The 14,251-nt window shown below is 35.1% G+C and overlaps 1 protein-coding gene across 1 annotated transcript in view; it reads right to left on the bottom strand.

Annotated features, from left to right (window-relative positions):
• LOC104605238 (mitochondrial ribosomal protein L51/S25/CI-B8 family protein) overlaps positions 1-571 on the bottom strand; it is a 29,396-nt gene extending 28,825 nt beyond the window's left edge. The window contains exon 1 of the mRNA XM_010269918.3: positions 432-571. The gene's annotated coding sequence lies outside the window, so the exon portion shown is untranslated. The remainder of the gene's footprint in view (positions 1-431) is intronic.
• Between the last annotated feature and the right edge of the window lie 13,680 nt (positions 572-14,251).

The following is a 14,251-nucleotide window of genomic DNA, read 5'->3' as shown; positions in this document are numbered from 1 at the left end:
AAATATCTAAATCTGCATACCATGTGGTTCCATTCCAATCTCTCTTCACATAACCCCCGCCCCCAGATTCGAATAATTTCCGGAACATCTTTCAGAAACATCAAAGCATCCTTTCTTATATTAACATTCATCTTTTCTAATGTGTCACTTGGATTCTTAAACTTTTGAAGTACCAGAATCGCAAACATGTTTTTATTTCTTTCGTCTTTCCAATTGTTGCAGAACTCTGCAAATCATGCAAAAGGGAAGTACAAAGTTTTATGGCTATATGATAACCTGAAACCTAGAACAGTAGAATCAGTTCTCTACTCTGGTTAGCGCTACAACCCGAGACCCCAGAGCCGTATAAGCCGAGACTCAGCTCTGTGGAACAGAATACTCGCATTGAAAAGAGGAAGAAAACAGATAGAAAGAAATAGAATTTAACATACCGTAAGTTGCCAAAGAAGGGAAGAGTTGGGCAAAGTTTCTTCGCACACTGAAGTTGTTGCAGGCGGGAGAGTTCTTGTGATGAGCGGCGGAGCGAGACTTTTTCAGCTTTTCATCATCGTTTTTAACCGGATGAGCTAATAAGCGCTGATCAGTATTTTGTGAAAATGAATCAGGGTTTGCTCGGCACACAGCGCAGCTCACAACGACCTTACAAGTTACAACCCTATCCCACCGTGTACTAAGAAACATCTCTACTCGGCCCGCACCCCGGTCGGGCTTGGTCATGTAATTAGGCCCGCGGGCCTGATCTCGGGCCTAACATAATAAGCCCGATTGTGTTTCGGGCTGGGTTTGGGATTTGTCAAAAAAGCCCAGTCCAACTCAGTATTATATATTTTATAAAATATATAATATGTATTTTATATATTATATATTTTATAAAATATATATTTCTAATTTAATATATACATTTTTATTCTTTTCTTTATAATTTCTCTCTCTCTCTCTCTCTCTCTTCAGCTGCTTCAGCAGTAGTAACAGTATGGGCTAAATTTCGGGCTCGGGCCCAGGCCCGGGCTTTGGGCTTTTTATGAGGGTTGGGCTCAGGCCCAAGTTGTAGGCCCAATGGTCGGGCCAGGCTCAGGCTCGGGGCTTAGAAAAATCTATTAATACAGAGTGAAAAGCCTGGCCCAAGCCCAGCCCGGCCCGGCCTATGAACAGGTCTACCTATTAATAAAAATACAGTATTGGAGATTCTCGATGTGCGTCTAGAGGCGTTGTGAAGTTAGTGTGAGAAGCACTTTACGAGGAACAGATCTGGCAATGGGGCGGGTTCGGGGCGAGATTATATTCCCCATCCCCGACCCCGATGGGGATGGGTTCCCGAGACCCAGATCGTATTTTCTTACTTACCCAATCCATGTCCTTTTTAATCATCTTCAACTATAATTATCTTAAGACTTCTAAGCAATTAATTAGAATGACTTATATTACTAATTACCTTTTTAGTGATTATTCAAATTACAGAAACAATAGGCATAAAACTACAAATTTTTCATTGTAAGCCATGGCTTTCAAAACCGAATTGAACCAGATGATCAAACTGAAAAAACTGGGAATCGGTTAGGGGATCAGTTCCATTTTACCTCAGAACTGTTATTTCACCAAAAACAGTTGATTTGGTTAGCAAACCGTTGACTCGGGCATTTGAACCATCCAATGGTTTTGGTTGTTTTATTTTTTGTCAAATGGGTCGTCTGTTCGATTCGAACGGTCAAACCGTTCGACCCAGGACCCAGACCCCTGGCCAGTTTGTTGTCTGGTTCGGTTTTAAAAATCTTGTTGTAAGTTGATGTTCCTGACACCTCAATGGTATTGTATGTTTGGGACAAAAACTGTAAAAGTAAATTTTTCATTCAGTGATAAATAATATCAAACATGAGGTTATCTCACTAGCAAACTAAAAATTTTTAGTAGTTCTATCTTGAAAAAAAATGGGGGGAGGAAATTAAAATCAAAACAAATTTATCATAACCCTTTTCTCCTTGAAATGCATTAATCAAAAATAAGTATAAGAAGATGAGGTTGTTAGACTTACCAATATCTGTTGATGAAACTTGGAAGTTTCAGATCTGTTGATTGTTGTGGAGATTTCTATTTTAGAGGAAACAGAGTTACATAGAGGAGGTTCGTTAGGTTTGTGGAGACTTGAGAGAGAGAAGACCCTTTGGCCTAAAGAGTGGAAGTCACAAATAGTACACCAAAGATGAACGAAATGAATAAAAAGAGTAGAAGAGAACAATTGAACACTATGGAAAATGAAAGAAAAAAAAAAGTAGGGTTCAGGTTCTCACTTTTGTTGAGTGTCCACTAAGATGTATGGACATTTTTGTTAATTTGTTTAGTTAATTAGTTTTGGTGTTTAGTGAATTACTGTTTTGTTAATTAAGTAATTAAATTTATGATATTTAAAATAAAATTATAATATTGTTTAAAATATAAATAAATATTATATATATATATATATAATCAGAGTTCGGGTGGGGCGAGGATTGCATTCCCCATCCCTGTCCCCGAAACCAACTGGGAATTCAAAATTAGCCCCATCCTCACCCTCGACCTAGCCAAAGCACTCCCCATACCAAACACAACTGGGTTGGGGAGTCTAGGTACCCAATAGGGACAAGGAAAATTGTCATCCATCCAGACACCTTTTGTATTAAAAAAAAAGTCTAATGAATTGATTATGGTTTTGAAAACTGGACTAGACTAATGGTTAGAGACCTAGGAATCAATCATGGCTCCAAGTTTGGTTTTAGAACCCAAAAACATCTTACCGAGGTTTGAACTAAACAATTGGACCATTTAACCCGAAAACCTATGGACAAAGCAGTTTCATTTCCTAAGTTGGTCTGTAAAACCATGGAAGTAATATAAATAGATACATCTACTCATTTGGAAACAAAAGGGAAAATCTATGATCTAGGAAACATATGGTATCTAAAGAGTTTTCACCAATTAAAACCTATCTATGAATTTTGATAAATAACACCTAATTTATCACTTGATGCCCAATTTATATGATAGACTTCACTCGTTACAAGCCCAAACATAGGTGGAACATGTCGGTCAAATCATTATTAAAAATGACAGAACACAATGGAGCATTCACTACATTTAGGTTTTTTTTAACAAAAACATTAGTTATGAATGGGAAAAACCATTGAAACATCAAATAAAGATGCAATCTAGATCGTCAAATATCTTGATGTTCTCCTTTTTTTGGCCAAAAAATATAACTCATTCCCTTAACTTTATACTTGATAATCTAAAAAGTAAGGGGTTGTTTGGCAAGACTTTTTTGAAAGATCTTTTGAAAGTTCAGACAATTAAAAGTCGATGTGAGATTTTGCATCAAGATCTTAGCAATTTGAAGACCATATGGTTAAGGCGCATTTGTCTGCACGAAGATGAATTGGAAAAAAAGGTGAAAAGCTCCATTTGGAGGTTCCCAAAAATAGCCCAAAAAAGTTCTTCCTACATCTTTTTGTGGATGCAACTTTTGGCGGCTAAATCTTTTCCCAACCAAACGGAAAAAGACCAAAATGTGAGCTGCTAGACATCTAAAAATATGACACTCCATGCAAAAAGACGTGCCAAAAGGGGCCTTTAAGTTAAGTGGTTGGAGAGCTTCTAATCTATCTCAAATAGGGAAGTTGGTCCTGCTAAAATCAGTCCTGATCATGTTATGTACATCTTTCAATTGTCAGCTTTAGTTAATAATAACAAATTGATCAATTCAAAAGGGAATATTTTGTAGAATGGGGCCAATAATTCCAAAAGTTTTAGATAGGCCAATTGGAATTTCAATTGTCCTCATAAATTTGAAGGTGGTATAGGTCTTCGAAATGTTGTTGAGTTGAATAAAGCTTTTCAGTGGAAGCTAGCATGGATGTTTCTTAATAAATTGAATGCACTATAGGTTCAGCTTTTGAGAGTGAAATATATTTCTAATAAGCATTTGTTTCCTTTTAAAATTAAGTAGGATTCTATGATTTGGAAAGATATATATAATTCCTTAAGAGATGTCTTTCGTTAAGTGGGATTTTAGTTTTTTTTTAAATTAACGTGTGTGTGGAACAAGGTTTTTAAAACAAGACTAAATAAGGAACCGTTTTGGAGACTCATTTCTAGGTCGAACAGTCTAACCGATTCAAATGAACAGCCTATTCTAAAAAAAACATAAAAAATAAAAACAAAAAACTGCCAAAACCATTGTTTGAGTTGACAGTTTGACCACCTGGATCAGCAGTTTTGGGGTGAAACAGAACCAATTAGATAACCAATTCCTAGTTTTTTTGGTCTGATCATCTGATCTAGTCCAATTTTGAAAACATTGGTATGGTCCCTTGGATTCAAAATGAGCTGGATTTCATTGCTTCGATTGGTCCGCCTAATTATAGGATGGAAATCTGGTTATTGCAAATCTATTGAATTTTGATGGATCTTGGAGTTCTCTAAGGTTAGAGACTGATTTGGTTCTCCATGGGTTAATCTCGTTCTTAGTACTCATGTTTTTAGTAGGAATGGTTCCTTCTCTGTTAAGGGGATTATCTTTTATATTTGGAAATATCATGTTGTTTTTCTTTTTGCTATTGTGATAAATTTGATTAATAGGGAGTGGAAGTAAAAGTTTTTGCCCAAATTTAAACTTTTTATGGAGGGTGATTAAATGGTTTGTTTATGTGGCTTTAGTTATGGAGAGTAGGGGTTTTCAAGTGCATCATTCTTGTGCGTTTTGTGGGCAAAATGATGAGGAAGTGATCCATTTGTTCTCTAGATGTCCTTTGGTGAGGGTTGTGTCAAGATTTGTAGGATGTTTCTTCTTATGTTTCAATGGTGGATTTAATTTTGTCCTTGTTGTCTTCTCTTAGTTCATTTGAGGATATTAGTCTTTTTTTTATGAAAAATGATGAGCTACACAAGACGACTTACTATCTTGATCTTGACAACTTAGAGCCCTTCGGGCTAACCACCTACCATTTGATTTGCTTCTCAGTACGTATGCTTGAAATTGATGTCCAAGTTGAAGAAGTCAATAAGCTTGAGACACTCATTGATAATGCATTTCAATCTCCAGGGAGGAGTGATTCTACTATTAAGATAGTTTATGACAATCTTTAAATCTCCTTCGATGGTGATTTGCTAGTTATTGTAGTTGATCGCTATATTTATAGCTTTACAAGCCGCCCACACTTCACCAAGGTTAATCATCGTTGACCCAATCCTAAGGGCCTTGGTTTCAAGAACTTTGCCCTTGATGATTCCTACCAATGCATCCAATGACACAAGTTCCAATATTAAAACATGTAGCATCAAAGTTTATTTTAATTTAGTCGGGTTTAGGTTTGAGCTATTCAACTTGCTTCCAAGACTTACCTAAGACTAACTCATTAACAGAAATGATTTCTTTAATTTCATTCCAATAACTTATTGCCCTATTAATGATAATTTGGGAATTATTGGACTTGCCACTAAAAACATTTTTCATTCATGTAAGTTATTTTCTCTTTTATGAATTTATCCCTAAAACAACAATTATGGTTACCTAAACTAAATCACCACTGCTTTAAAGTTACATCATAGGATCTTGACATTGATAACACTTCAACCATCATATTCCAAATTTGTTTCAAAAATTCACACTTAACAAATAAGTAGTCAGTATTCTCCTCTTCCCCACAATGAACAAATGTTGGGTCAATTCTACAACCCCTCGCTATTAGTTTATTTTTAGTGGTAAGTTTGTCATTTAAGAGAAAGAAAATGAAAGTTTTAATTTTTGAGGGAATCAAGAGATTCCAAAAATTATTTCATAATTATTTGACAAACAGGCTCCCTCATTAAAGTGACATTACTCAAAATAAGCCGATTTAATTGAATAAAATTTCCACCAATTGTTAATTCCACACTCTCTTATCCTCCATATCATCATGGGGAAGGATATCTATTTGATGCATTATCAAATCTTAGGGGAGGCAATCATTTTAATTACATCCTCCATCCAAACCCTTTTTTCATGGTCAAATACCCTTCTAATTTGGAAATCCATGTTGTTCACATCAACCTGGTTATTCAGATCCAATAGATGGCAATTTCTAGGCCAGGTATCCTTCCAAAAAGAAACCTCCTATTCTCCAAGTGGATCCCCTTTTAATCAGGTCTCTAGAGACCAGAATCCCCTTCCAAGCCCAAGATACTCCTTTTTGGGGGCTGACCTCCCAAAAATTGTTTTTTCTTTAGATGTTTACTTAAAACCACTCTAACCCATAAATTATCTTGACAATTAATAACTTTCCAACCTAGCTTAGCAAGCATAGCCTAGTTGGTCCATTTCGGATCCTTAACTCTTAATCCTTCCCACATTTTGGGAGTGTAAACTCTACTCCAATTAACTAAATGGATGGGGTTCTAACTTCTTGTATTTGACCATAAAAAATCTCAAATAATGTCCTCAATTACATTGTTAGGAATTTTAAAGGCTTGCATGACAAACTAAGGAACCACAGACGTAGCAAAATTAATTATAGTCAATTTTCAAGCTAAAGAGAGATTTTTTTTTCAACTAACCAATTTATTGGCCATTTTCTCTTTAATATATTTAAAAGTTTCCTTAGAAACTTTACCATCAATGATGGGTGCCCCAAGATATGTTTTATTTTCACTTTCAATGGGAATCTTAAGAATTTTGGCCATGATTTTTTGAAAGTGATTAGGAATGCTTTTAGAAAAAGATATGACCAACTTAAGGTAATTAGAGAACTAACCAAAAGTTTTAGAAAAATTATCCAAAATCTCCCTAATTTTCTAACAAGCATTGATTAAGGCCTTAGCAAAGATAATACAATCATTCACAAATTACAGGATGGGAATGGATGGACCTTCCCTAGAAGCTCTACATCCTATAAACTTTTCACCACAATGAGCCTCCATATTAAGTTTGAAAGTTAGGGCCTTAGCACATAGCACAAATATTTAAGGAGAAAGGGGGTCCCCCTATCTAATGCCCCTACTAGCACTAAAGGATCTAGAGGGAGAACTATTTATAACTGTGCTAATACATTCTATCACCCAATTTATCTAATTAGCATGGAACCCATATTTCTCAAGAACCTTTCTAATAAAGCCCCATTCCAACCTATCATATGTATTTTCCATATCGATTTTGCAAGCTAACATCCCTTGTTTGCCTTTCAAGTTCCTCATAGTGTGTAACATTTCATACGTAATAAGAATATTATATGTGATTTGCCTATTGGGGATGAAACCACTCTAGAATGGGGAAATAATATCATCCAATAATGATTTAATTTAATTAACAAGAATATTGGAAATGATTTTGTAAATCACATCGCATAGACTAATTGGTTTGAAATCATTAGTTCCCTTCGAATTATCGCATTTAGGGATGAGAGTAATGAAAGTTTTATTCAATCTACTATTCATTTTCCCCAAATGGAAAAAGGCTTTGACAGTGCTACAGACAAAATCCCCAATAATATATATTCAAATGTTTCTTAAAGAATAGAACATTAAGACCATCAAGGCCAAGCACTTTCATGTCCTTCATAGATAGAAGGTATTGTGAATCTCCTCATTAGTAACTTTGCTACAGAGATTACTATTCAGATCTTTGGATGCACAATAATCAATATTTCGCAATGAAATTGTCAACATCCATAGTATCCTCAGTCTTGAACCTCTTCTCATAATTACTGCAAAATAGTTCTTTAATAGCATCAATTTCCTCAAACCAATTACCATCTCCTTAATCCTTTTGATTTTGTTTTTATTTCTATGAATTGTTGCACTAGTATGAAAGAATTTGTTATTCTTGTCCCCATGATTCAACCACTCAATTCTCGAATCTTGTGCCCAATAAATCTCCTCATGAGCAAGAATATTGTTGATGAGCTTATAGAGGGGTTTCTCATGATTAATGAGACTTCTATTATTTGGATCCTCCTCTAAATTTTCTTGAACTATTTTAAGATTCGAAAGGATATTTTCTTTCTTTTTTCTAATATTCCCAAAGTGGTGCTTGTTCCAATATTTAAGCTCTCTAACTAAATTATTTCTTTTTTTTTTATAAAATTGAAAGGCCCTAGAGCCTTTAACATTAATATCCCATGCTCTCTTAATCACATCATTCACACTAGGATCCAAGCACCACAAGGCTTCAAATCTAAAAGATTTAGGGCCATTGGAGGAGACAGAGTTAGTATCCAAAATCAAAGGGGTGTGATCCAATGACAAAAAAGGCAGACTTAGAAGTTTACAATTATCAAACTCGCACCTCTAATCAAAATTTGAAAGAACCCAATAAATCCTTTCTTTAATATTGTTATTTTTCCATGTATATTGAGTACCCTCCATTTCCATTTCTATTAGGTTACAGTAATCTATCATTTGACTGAAATTTCTGGTATGAAAAAGCAATACTTTCATGCCACCTTTTTTATTATCACTCCTTCGAAGAGTGTTGAAATCTCCCATAACACTCAATGCCCCTTGGGTATTATCTACAATGTTTTTAATCCAGTCCCACTCTCTAACTTGATGGGATTTACAAGGGGGAGCATAAACAAACGCGTTAAACCAGTTTTTTAGGGATTCTGATGGTTGCTATATTTTATTACATTTGGCTCCTTAGAAATGTTGTTTGATTTAGGGGTGATTTTATAGATCTTCATATGTTAGTTTTGGTTGTCTTTTGTAGTTGCATTTCGAACTATATGATGCTTCTCCTGTGACTTGGGCATTTTTTTCTTTTCTCATTCTTCCTTGATGTGGATTGATGTGATCTATTTCTATGACGATAAAGTTATCAATGACAACTATGGTTCTGGTATTGTTGATTTTAGTAATTAGTCTAATGCTTGTTTCTTTTTGTTGTAAGATGGAAGTTTATGATTAGGTGGACCATGCAGTGGAGGCTGAATGTGAGCTTAAGAAGGATTTAATCTTGGCTATTGAAAAAGGGTGTCATTGTGTGGTGGTGCTTTTAGATTCACTTTGTTGTTTCAGCCTTGAATGGCATTAGGAATTGACCCAATTAAGCCAAATGGTTGAACTATATACTTTCCACCCAAACAAAAGATGGTTTCATTTTTAGGTCGATTTTAAAATTATAGGTTTTTACACTATTAAATTTATTGTGATGGATTTAATTAGTGGAACTAAATGATGAGAACCAAAAATACGTTAAATATAGTATTCAATGAAAAAGAATGTGAATTAATACATTAACCATGGAAAATATAATGAATATACAAACACACATGTTTATAGAGAAGCAAATTACATCACAAATCATTATCATTATCCTGACCTTATCCCAACTATATGGGGCAGGAACAACGCCAATTTGTTCTATTTAATGCATACATCCATTGTTAAATTAGGGTGTGATCATCCAAACAAGATGATATTTAGCAATCTAGAAGAACTTCAGTTGAATGTTAAAACAACATCAGGAGCAAACAACATAGATATTCCTTGCATATGTACGCAATTAGTTTTAGTTCAAGCATTTTAAACTTTTGTGATTTGTAATATTATGAGCCAAAGCCCTATTAGTTTTTCAAAGAGGCAAGGTTTTATGCACCCCATCATATGTCCTGATTTTACTTAATTTAATAAAACTAATGTTTGCCACACACCCCTTGACAAAGAGACAATATATAGATAGATAGAGAGAGAGAGAGAGTTGGGAGTTTTTTTTTTTTTTAATTCGAAAGGCCTGAAGCCAACTTTCATTCACCTATAAAATCTTAGTCTACCGTCTATAGTAGTCTCATCGGGAGACAAATCAGAATTAAGTAGAAGAGAAATACACCTAAAAGTAATGACCATTGACACCAATTTTAGCAAGTTTATGAGCAACACAGTTGAAGTTCCTCTTGACATGAAAAACCAAGACTGAATCAAAGCAGAGGAGAAGCTGCTTGCAATCCATAATATATGTGTATGGACTATGGTGAGAGGGAAGATTCCTCCAACAAGCACTGGATAGGTTCCATAGCATCTCCTACTAAGATAACTTTTCGGAGACCAAGCGACATGGCCAACTTGAATCCATAGAGAAGAGCTTGAGATTCCCCCAAAAGAGAAGAGCACCGAGGCTAGCCACATGATTACCAAAGGAATCACGGCAAACAATATCAATTCCATATGAAGAAGTAGCAGTTGCAGCATCCACATTCACTTTCACCACACCATGAGGGGAGGTTCCTAAGATCTGATATCTATAGAGGAGGTGGAGGTCGAAGGGATCGACCTTTTAACATAGACATGACTGCTAAAATAATGGGAAGAGGGGTGTGTGGAAATATGATTAAATTTCCACTTGTTACGCACTTTCCAAAGTTGCCACATGATTACAGATATGTCTTCAAATGTGGAATGGGCCTTTGCATCAGTAACATTAGCGAGGGAAAGCCAATGGAATAACCATTCAATTAAGGGTCCAGAAATGTTCTTAGATCTCAGAGAAAGTTGGAGGCCCACCACATAGCCTTAGATACAGAGCAATAAAGAATCAAATATTCTAACGACTCCTCTTCTAAACAAAGTGGACAAGCAGGATCAATCCTAATGCTTCGTTTTTCCATAACTGCACCAATCGATAAAGAGTTAGACATGCATCTCCACATAAAAGTAATCACACGAGGTGGCCGAAATTTGCAAGACCAAGGCTTCTTCCATAGAACAGAATGTGCACCGATAAATGAGCTTGATCCTCTTTGCTTAATCAATTCCATGTAAACAGACTTCATGGTGAAATTACCCTTTGGAGTAAGTAACCATACAAGGATATCTGGTTCAGTGGTCTCAAACTGTAATAAAGGAAGCTCGCAAATGTGATCAGTGCTTAAAGGTTCAAAACGCTCCATAACTTTGGTGCGGTCCCAATCTCGACCTTCATTGGCAAACAAGGAATTCATTGTAGAAGAATCTGAGTCATCAAGATGATGCGAAGGTCGAAATCCTTGAATAGAGGGAACCCACGGGCCATGGAACATTTGAACCTTTGACCTGGCCTAAATCAGGTCCATTGAAATCTACCTTAACAACAATAAAATCAGATTGTCTTTCCTCTTGTTTTGAAATTCTTTCCATTGCAGATCTAGAATTGAATTCTATCTCTCCTTCAAAATTCAAATGATTAGGACCTCTGAGGAATTGATGGCATATTATACATACTACTTAAATGGATATAAGAGCACAAATACAAATATATTCAGTGCAAAACCTCTTGTAAATAGTGTTTCTAAACCTTGCTTTTGTGTTTTACATATTTGTATTTGTACTCTTCTCAAATTGAGAGTAAATCCTGGTTAGGAACAAACCAAATAAAGACTCATTCACCGGTAATTGATTCTAGTCCCTCCAAACATTCCATTCTTTCCCAACATTATCTTTTAAATCATAATTAAATAAATATCAACATGACAAGAAATAATCTTTCTTCAAAATAAGCTGTAGTCAATCAGACAAAATTCTGACTGTAGACATCCTTAATCATCTAGATTTTGTATATAAGAAGGGAACCGTAGTTAGTCAAATTGAATATTTGATCTTAGATGGTTTTTAACTTTTTATTCCTTTGTTCTTTATTTTTATTCAAAGGGAATCATAATCAGCCCTTAGGAATTAGACTCTAGATAGTTTAATCCCAAACCTATCTTGATAGAGGGATCATAATCAACCAAGTAAAATCACCTGGTCGTCGATGGTTTCTTTCCCTCTATTTCCTTCCCTAAAATCAGCCCTCCAAACATTCCATTCTTTCCCAACATTATCTTTTAAATCGTAATTAAATAAATGTCAACATGACAAGAAATAACACTAATGAAATAATGAAACTCTTGATTTGCCAACAAAATAACTTTTTCTTTATTGTAATTCTTATTACATGCTTCTATTAGAAATTCTCAAAAGCAATTGAAAGCATGTTTACATCTTGACCTTACCATCTTTAATATGAAAAGAAAAGTAATAGAGCAGCAAGATCAAACTCTGTAGAAAGATGAAGCAGTATGAAGAACCTGAACATGTAGCCTTGCTGTTGTAATTTGGATGATTCAGGGAGCTCCTTGAGGGTCTAGGGTTTCTGCATATAAGAACCTTAAACCCTGTTTTTCATTCTCAAGTAAGTCAATATTTATAGAGTTCAAGCATTAACTAGCCTAGAAACCTCTATGCTTCCAAGTCTTAATGTAGTAAATTACTTAAGTAACTTTCTTTACTACTCTTAGAATGGAGTTTGTGTATATTTGGTGGATGTTTTCTACTTTTACTATTACTCAAAAAGGTTAGAATAAAATATTTATGAAGTTTGGATATCATTAGATATTATAATAATTGACATTTATTATATCAGGCTTTTGTGTTTCAACTAGAACTATTAAGATAGAGTTTGCATGTATCTCGTGGTCCTTTTGTTATTTTTTGCATTGTGTCAAAGATCATTACAAGGTGACAAGCTGGAGCATATGTGATAGCGGTTTTCTGTTTTCCAATTGGTAAGCATAATGGTTTATCTCTGTATTGTTTTTTCCCTAATATTTTAGGGTAAATTACACAGACCACCCCGCGGTATGGTTTGTAACAAAGATCCCTAACTGGTAAACCAAATGACAGAATGCATTAAATTACTAAAATATCCATTTTAAACATTTTGTATTTTCTTTTTATTGCCCTTCTCTCTTAGACTATGTTTGATTTGAAGGAAAAGGTAGAGAAAAGAAGGGAAACATAGGAAAACCTATACAAGGTTTGTAAAGGTTTTTCTACATTTCCCTTCCTTTCCCTACTTTTTTATTCAAACCAAATACAGCCTTAAATCCTAATCTGACCTAAATTCATGTGTTGCCTTCATTTTCTCGTTCCGCAAATCAACAAGCAAATCAAACACTAGATTTGCAGAGAATCTGGCTGGCTGATTCCATCAATCGTTTTCTCGTTCTACAATCTGCAAATTTGCATATCTACGGATTTATGACAAACAAAAAACTAAAAAAGAAAAAATGTTACTACAAACATGACCGTCGGAGATTCGACACTAACCAAAAGTGAAGACAAAAAAGGGAAAGATAAAAGAAAAAAGCAAGCAATTGAGTATATTGAGGTGGAATGAAAAATGAGAAAATGTACCTGAAAACGAAGGCGGAGACTGGAGAGGAGAGATTGCTTATTTCATTGAATAACGAAGAACGACCACATTTAAAGCTAAAGCAATGGAAGAATGAAAAACGCTGGAAGATGTTGGCAGCATGAAAGAACCCAGCCAAATGAGCGCCCCGAATATTGAAAATCGAGAGAGAGAGAGAGAGAGAGAGAATGGACTTTTCCATTTTTCTAGTTTTTGTTTGCTGGATGGAATGAACCAACGAGAAAATGAAGGTAACGTAGGTTTGCAAATTTGCAGAACAATTTACGATTTACGATTTGCAGATCTATAGAGTTGTAGGTTTGCTTATATGATTCACGATTTTTGAGAAGCCGTTGTTGGTTTGCTTCAATAACTTACAACGAAGATGATTGGCAGGTGGGAGCAATGAAATGGCTTCGAGGACAAAGGAGCAATACAAGAAGTCAACGAAGATGAGATTGGACTCGCCGTGACGGAGGAGGATGGAGATGGTCTGGGCATCCAGGCAGGTATTGATGGTGTTGAAGATGGCATCGACCATGGGGACGATGAAGTGGAGCTCGTACATGGCTAAGACATTCGAAACTATGATACGTCTCCTCTCTTGATGTTGAGCGAAGTAAGGGCTGTGTAAAACAAAGTATAAAAATGATAATCAATGTAAAATCGTTCGAATAATTATAAAATGGTAGTTTGGAGATAGATTTAAAATTCTTTTAATAGTGAAATGATAATCTTTTTCCACGATAACTGACGGAATGGAGGGGGGTCTTTGTAAAAGACCCATAATAAAGGGGTCCATATAATTTATCCAATATTATATATAAGAATTCATAAGACTACTATATAATGTAATTAAACACCAACAATATTCAAGGCTCTACCCATGACACTTTGCAGCCGCACATCACATACTTTGTATGCTATCATTGGTGTGGTCATAAGTGAGATGTGTGGTTGCAAATTGTTGTAAATAGTCTTATGGAAAATCCAGATTGTAGACATTCTTATAATTAATGTTTAAATAAATAACTCCTAAAATCTAATAAAACCTTAAAAAACAACTTTGTTCAATAATAATATTCTATCTGCTAACATTAATAA

Source organism: Nelumbo nucifera, chromosome 1 (genome assembly GCF_055504915.1).
Source record: "Nelumbo nucifera cultivar China Antique chromosome 1, China Antique-T2T, whole genome shotgun sequence".
In the NCBI taxonomy this organism is placed as follows: domain Eukaryota; kingdom Viridiplantae; phylum Streptophyta; class Magnoliopsida; order Proteales; family Nelumbonaceae; genus Nelumbo; species Nelumbo nucifera.
Note: the sequence above shows the minus strand (reverse complement) of the source record. Positions and strands in the feature narration are given on the sequence as shown.